Source organism: Schistocerca nitens, chromosome 3 (assembly GCF_023898315.1).
Source record: "Schistocerca nitens isolate TAMUIC-IGC-003100 chromosome 3, iqSchNite1.1, whole genome shotgun sequence".
Lineage (NCBI taxonomy): Eukaryota > Metazoa > Arthropoda > Insecta > Orthoptera > Acrididae > Schistocerca > Schistocerca nitens.
This window is the reverse complement of record NC_064616.1, coordinates 263,059,355-263,066,693: the sequence shown is the minus strand read 5'-3', so window position 1 is coordinate 263,066,693 and position 7,339 is coordinate 263,059,355.

The following is a 7,339-nucleotide window of genomic DNA, read 5'->3' as shown; positions in this document are numbered from 1 at the left end:
ACTGCGAGAGGGCTGTACAAGCAATGATCACACGCACGGCACAGCGGACACACCAGGAACCGCGGTGTTGGCCGTCGAATGGCGCTAGCTGTGCAGCATTTGTGCACCGCCGCCGTCAGTGTCAGCCAGTTTGCCGTGGCATACGGAGCTCCATCGCAGTCTTTAACACTGGTAGCATGCCGCGACAGCGTGGACGTGAACCGTATGTGCAGTTGACGGACTTTGAGCGAGGGCGTATAGTGGGCATGCGGGAGGCCGGGTGGACGTACCGCCGAATTGCTCAACACGTGGGGCGTGAGGTCTCCACAGTACATCGATGTTGTCACCAGTGGTCGGCGGAAGGTGCACGTGCCCGTCGACCTGGGACCGGACCGCAGCGACGCACGGATGCACGCCAAGACCGTAGGATCCTACGCAGTGCCGTAGGGGACCGCACCGCCACCTCCCAGCAAATTAGGGACACTGTTGCTCCTGGGGTATCGGCGAGGACCATTCGCAACCGTCTCCATGAAGCTGGGCTACGGTCCCGCACACCGTTAGGCCGTCTTCCGCTCACGCCCCAACATCGTGCAGCCCGCCTCCAGTGGTGTCGCGACAGGCGTGAATGGAGGGACGAATGGAGACGTGTCGTCTTCAGCGATGAGAGTCGCTTCTGCCTTGGTGCCAATGATGGTCGTATGCGTGTTTGGCGCCTTGCAGGTGAGCGCCACAATCAGGACTGCATACGACCGAGGCACACAGGGCCAACACCTGGCATCATGGTATGGGGAGCGATCTCCTACACTGGCCGTACACCACTGGTGATCGTCGAGGGGACACTGAATAGTGCACGGTACATCCAAACCGTCATCGAACCCATCGTTCTACCATTCCTAGACCGGCAAGGGAACTTGCTGTTCCAACAGGACAATGCACGTCCGCATGTATCCCGTGCCACCCAACGTGCTCTAGAAGGTGTAAGTCAACTACCCTGGCCAGCAAGATCTCCGGATCTGTCCCCCATTGAGCATGTTTGGGACTGGATGAAGCGTCGTCTCACGCGGTCTGCACGTCCAGCACGAACGCTGGTCCAACTGAGGCGCCAGGTGGAAATGGCATGGCAAGACGTTCCACAGGACCACATCCAGCATCTCTACGATCGTCTCCATGGGAGAATAGCAGCCTGCATTGCTGCGAAAGGTGGATATACACTGTACTAGTGCCGACATTGTGCATGCTCTGTTGCCTGTGTCTATGTGCTTGTGGTTCTGTCAGTGTGATCATGTGATGTATCTGACCCCAGGAATGTGTCAATAAAGTTTCCCCTTCCTGGGACAATGAATTCACGGTGTTCTTATTTCAATTTCCAGGAGTGTATATATATATATATATATATATATATATATATATATATATATATATGGTGGAGAAAAACTGTCACGAAATTTTAACCCTGGATAGCTGATGCCAGTAGATACCAAAATTACTAATGATGTGTAGATCGACAACGCACCATTTTTAAACTACGGACACTTGACGCCACGCGTTCCGATTGGCCACGGAATGGCCCTGGTGCCAGATGCTCTGGAAAACGCATGGCCTCGAACGATTTGCCTGCCGGAGATCGCGATGTATCCAAGGCGGCCCGCACGCTCGGTGGTAGCGCGGCAGCCTTCCACTCTGGGGCGAATCCGCCGGTGTCCCGACACATCCATTGTAGTTTCATGATAAATCGTACCGGAAACAAACCCGACGACGGCTGTTAGTTCGCGTACAGAAAGTCTTTTACAAATTGTGTCGGCCCTGCAAAGGGCGTTTTTTGTAGCTAGGACATTGTATACATAAAGCAGGTGCTCGAACTGGCGACCCTCTGACACGACACTAGCTTGGTAACGTCGAACGGTGTTTTGCTGAAATCTTTCAAAGATTTCTGGCATTGTCCTGATGTGATAGGCGGCATGTTGAATGCGATCCATTAATTCTTCTTCGTTTCTAGATGGTACGCGTCCGGGTGGGTGAACTAGAACTTTGAAGAATCCCCACAGGAAAAAGTCCGGTGGCGTGAGGTTTGGTGTTCGCGGGGACCATGTCCTACGAGCATCTCTGCCAATTACCCGGCCGTCGAAGAGTTCATTTAAATATCCGCGCAAAGCACGACTGTTACTTGCGGACGCCCCATCATGCTGCAACCACATGCATAGCCGTATGTACAGGAGAACATCTTCCAGCAGGCCGGGTAGAGTTTCTTGCAAAAAGGGAAGATAATTTGTCCCGGTAAGTCGAGGAGGTAGACGGACCGGCCCAATCAGATGGTCACCCATAATGCCTGCCCAAATGTTGAGTGAAAATCGTTCCTGGTGTCCGTGGACGTACGTGACGTGAGGATTTCCCCTTGCCCAGTAATGAACGTTTCGAGTGTTGTAAAGGTCATCCCGATGGGAAGTGCACTCCTCGGTAAACAACACAATGGCAGGGAAGTCGGGCAACACGTCCAGAAACCACCAGAAAAACTCTAGCTTGTGTTCATAGTCCGTCACAGGCTTTAGGTTTTTGACAGGGTGGAAACAAAATGGATGCTGGCCGTCATAGCTCAAAACCTTCCAGACTTACCGGTGAGTGAACCCCATGTCGCGTGCAACCGCTTGAATACTTCTTCGAGTGCTTACTCGAAGCGCTCTAGGACAGTAGCTTCAAATGCAACATCCCGTCGTCTTCGAGGTCTTCCAGCATCACCATGATATCCCGCTAACGAGCCTGTTTCGCCCAGTCGCCGGTGAATTGCTGTAAACGTTTGCGGGTATGAGTGGCGTCTTGCTGGGTACCTTCGAGCTTTGTGCGCATTACAGTCGGCTAGTCCATAAACTAAAACTACATCTCGTTGCTCTTCAAACGAATACTGTGCCGCCAAGCTTACTGTATGACTAAATCGCAGGTGACGTGTGTGTGTTCCGATGCGAAGCTTGCGTGTGAATGCCTCTGACGTGAGGTGGAGACAAACAGCAAGACCTATTCGCCACGTGTGTGTATCACGATGCGGCAGTGACGGGGCGAGCGACGTTTGTATGTGTGAACCGACAATCATAGCGCTCCCCTTGAACCGATGAACGGCAACAGGGCAATCCCACGGCCAAGTTTCTGTAGTTTAAAAATGGTGTTTTGTCGACCTACACAACATTAGGAATTTTGGTTCCTACTGGCATCAGCTATACAGGGTTAAAATTTCGTGACACAATTTTTTCTTCCTCAGTCAGCAGTCAGTTTTTAAGAGGAAAGTTGTATTTATGCCATATCAACTTACGAATAGAATACTACTACGGAATCTGAATCATCCGAAACTTTGCAATCCTACCTGTCCACAGAACCATGAGAAATACTGTTATCGAAGCTACTATACTCACAGACCCAGCAGCTGGAGAGGTCTCTTCTGCACCCCGTACACTAATCATCCCAAGCGATTTACTCATTCATTTCAAAAGAGCTTATTTCCCAATTAAGGTTTCGTTGGCAATAACAGTAAACGAGCCTCAAGGTCAGAGAGAGAGAGGGGGGGAGGGGGGGAGGGGGGACAAAGAAAGGGGAAGGAGTTGGACAGAGAGAGGAAGGAAACGGAGATTCGGTCGTCTATACAGTTCCCATTCATGTTTAGCAATTACAAAGCATTGCCAGGTTCGCTAGTTCAGTATGTGTTGCACTAGCGGGCTGGGCGTTGTTCCTGAGGAGACTTACCACATATGAACAGTAAACTCGTTTAGGTTGTAACACCATAGCTCTAATACTCTACTGATTTATTTTGCCTTTTAGTTTTGGTTTGATGTTATAACATTGAGTATCTGTAAAGATTGTTGGATTGAATCGATAACATAAAATTTTATATTCCTTTCTTTGTTAAAACTTTGATGTCATGGTTTTATTCTATGCAAAGTAGTGTATCTGTCATTTAAATTCTTTGTCCCATTTGGAGGGAACAAAACTTACTGTATATAATTGTAATTTCTGTGTGAATAATTTTTTGTAGAAATGTCAATATGTGTAAATGTTCTGTTTTATTTAATGTGTTTGGTTGCTGTTAGGTAAACTGCTGATCCTCACTTAGCCTTCTTAGTTATTTGTATGTAAAAGGTGTGGTAGTTGCCTCGGGAACGGAACTGAGTAGCGCGCGAAAATTGTGGTTGGCCTAGGTATAAAAGGTGGAATTGAGAGTCAGTCGGAGACGAGCTACCGAACTGTGCACTGCTATGTAAAAGTTGCATATTGTGCTGGTTCCGAGAGAGGCTTTTTCTGCTACTTTCCAATGCCTCGGATGGATGGACAAATAGCTGGAACGATTCTGGAATTGGTATTCATCATCGCCACCAAGAAGGGCCAGAGTCCAGCAATTCTGTCTGCTAACCCGCCTACCAACATGCAGTTGCCACCATATTGCGCAGTCACTGTAAGGGAGTACTATAACAATGTACAGTGAAGGATCAGCTTATTGGGCGATTTAGTGTGCACAAACATAAGGTAACTTATAACTGAATCTATGTACCTACCTTGATGTTTTCCCTATCACAACACCTCTCAGGTTCCTCTCCATTTGAACAATGATTACCGAGTGTCCTATTTTGTGGAAAAAATGAAAGCCTGAAAGTTAGACAGTTCATTACATAATGTTGTTTGATCTTTGATGAGAAGGGACTATTCAGATTTACTGTGGATTTAGTGAAATTGTGGGAGGCAGTAAATGTGGTTTTGTGAAGTTTCAAAGTCACCTATTTAATCATTTACTTGAAAGTAGAAGACTGTGGTAATAAAGACAATTTGCTAATTCTTTTATAAATTAAAGTTCTTAAAATTGAGGCTTATAAAGTTTTGCTTAGTTAATGATCATAGTGCTACCTGTAGTAAATTTTAAAAGGTGAGTCAGTTTCTTGCAAATTTGTCAACATTGTGTTTCACTGTAGTAAACGTGGAAAACTGCAATAGTAGAAAATTATATGTTCATGATTGCTAAGTGTTCGTCTCTCTTGTGTATTGGAAGTGCATATTAATAGTATAACAGGATCCACAGTTTGTCTATTGTGCTAATGCTAGGCAACAAGTAACGGGAAGACCACTATTTATGAAAACCATAATTTCTTTATTCAAAAGATAGTGAGAAGCAACCTGTTAGTGGATTCCAATTAACTCTGATTTTAAATAGTAAAGTATTTAACTGAGAGAGACTTAACCTATGTCCAATTTATGATCCTGCAGTGAATGTTAATAGTAATGTTATAAAGACCATTCAGTTTGAACAAGCCCTGAAAGTAATAGTGTGTTTCGGTATCTGTTATATTTTTGCCAATAGTTTGTGCTGCTCTAGCTGATAGCTTCAATCTTACCGTAAACCTATGTATGTGTCAGAGTTCATTGCACTCGCGTGTGACAAAGTATAGGTTGTGTTTATCCGTGAAAGTTACTAATGACTACTTTCTTGAACAAGAATGTTAATCATTCTCTTGCCTAATTAGGCTGGCGACCGTTTTCTTTATCCGTTAAACAGTGCAGATAGGCAAAAATGTTGTATGTTACTGTTCAAATGTTTACGTAATTGTGACTTTCATTTCCGATAAGCCACCCCCGTTAGGTTCAAATGGTTCAAATGGCTCTGAGCACTATGGGACTCAACATCTTAGGTCATAAGTCCCCTAGAACTTAGAACTACTTAAACCTAACTAACCTAAGGACATCACACACACCCATGCCCGAGGCAGGATTCGAACCTGCGACCGTAGCAGTCCCGCGGTTCCAGACTGCAGCGCCAGAACCGCTAGACCACCGCGGCCGGCCCCCGTTAGGTACAACACGGTCAACACAACAAAATTCCTCTCAGAGGGTAACACTGCTCTGTTGCTTTATACCATAATTGTTTTAACTAGATAGTTATATATCACGACCTGCCTCCTACTTCAAGGTTATCGTATAGCAGTAGCAGACAGGAGTGTTATACGTGGTTTTTCCGTGACAGGACTATTTGTTCTGTTGGGGCATAGTACGTAAACCAAATTTGGTATTTCATAGTACAAGCTACGTAAATGCTGTTGCAGCGTTATAAGGTCTAGGATTCTTTTCCATGTTTATGGTGCCAGTTCTCGTACATTATTGTCTGTTTCTAGAGTTAGGTTTTGCTCTTGTACCTTTGGTTATTTTATTGATAATTGTTGCGTACTATATGACGCCAATTTTGTGCAGGGAAATATGTCACTTGTATTCATTACCCTTAAGGAGATATCAGGATCATATTACGTAACTGATAAGATTTTTTGTATCTTTCTAGGGTTAACAATTTGTCACCTGTGGATGTGACCTTGATGCCATGAAACCACTCGTCATTAATAAATTATTTTCACGCAGCTGTTGCGTTTTTCATCGGTTGAAACGTATGATCACAACTTAGGTTGCTCCTCATACCAAGTTATTTGTAAATTACACGTAACTGAGTGGCAAGTGCTCGTCACAGCCCAAACTTCCACATATCCATTTTATATCGAGTCTTGTCCGCTTTTACTAATTATAGAATAGCACGCTCCGTTCAGTAACACAGCCTTCATCTCTTTACCATCACTCAGCTGTGCTTTATTGGTGGAGCGTATTTATACCAACACTTAAAAACCTATTTGAACAGAATTATGTCTTTCATTTTATTTTAATATAATTTTAGTTAAAAACGTAACGTAATTAACACACGTATCTTTTTACTTCTTAATAAATCATATACATTCACAAATATTAATCAGCCCTTAATTTTTTAGATAGGACTATAAGAAGCATTCATGGTTACAGATTCTTACAAAAATAAAATCTTTAAAATAACTTCCACAATATGCATAGCAGGTAAAGTTAAACATAATTACGTAATCCTAAAACATAGTACTCTAAATAATTTTATGTCATTGTTACAGGAAAAGTACAGTAATGAGGTCGAAATTCTTAGAACACATGATATGAAACATGAAAAATCCAACTCCTATGTGAACTAAAACTTCTTCAACAAAGCTATTTACACAATAGGAATCAGCAAATATAATTCGTCGCTTGAATATTAAAAAGTAGAAAAAGTAATCGATGAAGTAATACTATGTAATTGAAGTCCTAAAGTCCTAAAGTAAACCACATAAAGGAAAAAATTAGCGTTTACCTTCCCTAGGAGTGGCACCAGAGCAAGTGGAGATGTTCCACATTGTTAAGGAGTGTTTCAAACCTACTGACGTGTGCAGGTAACGGAGCACGTACATCGTATCAGTGCTTATTCGTGATGCTTCAGGTTCACTACAGTTTTAGCTTTCCTTTTTCGTCTGTTGTGGATAGAAACCACAGTTTGCTTCCTGTGAAAAAAACC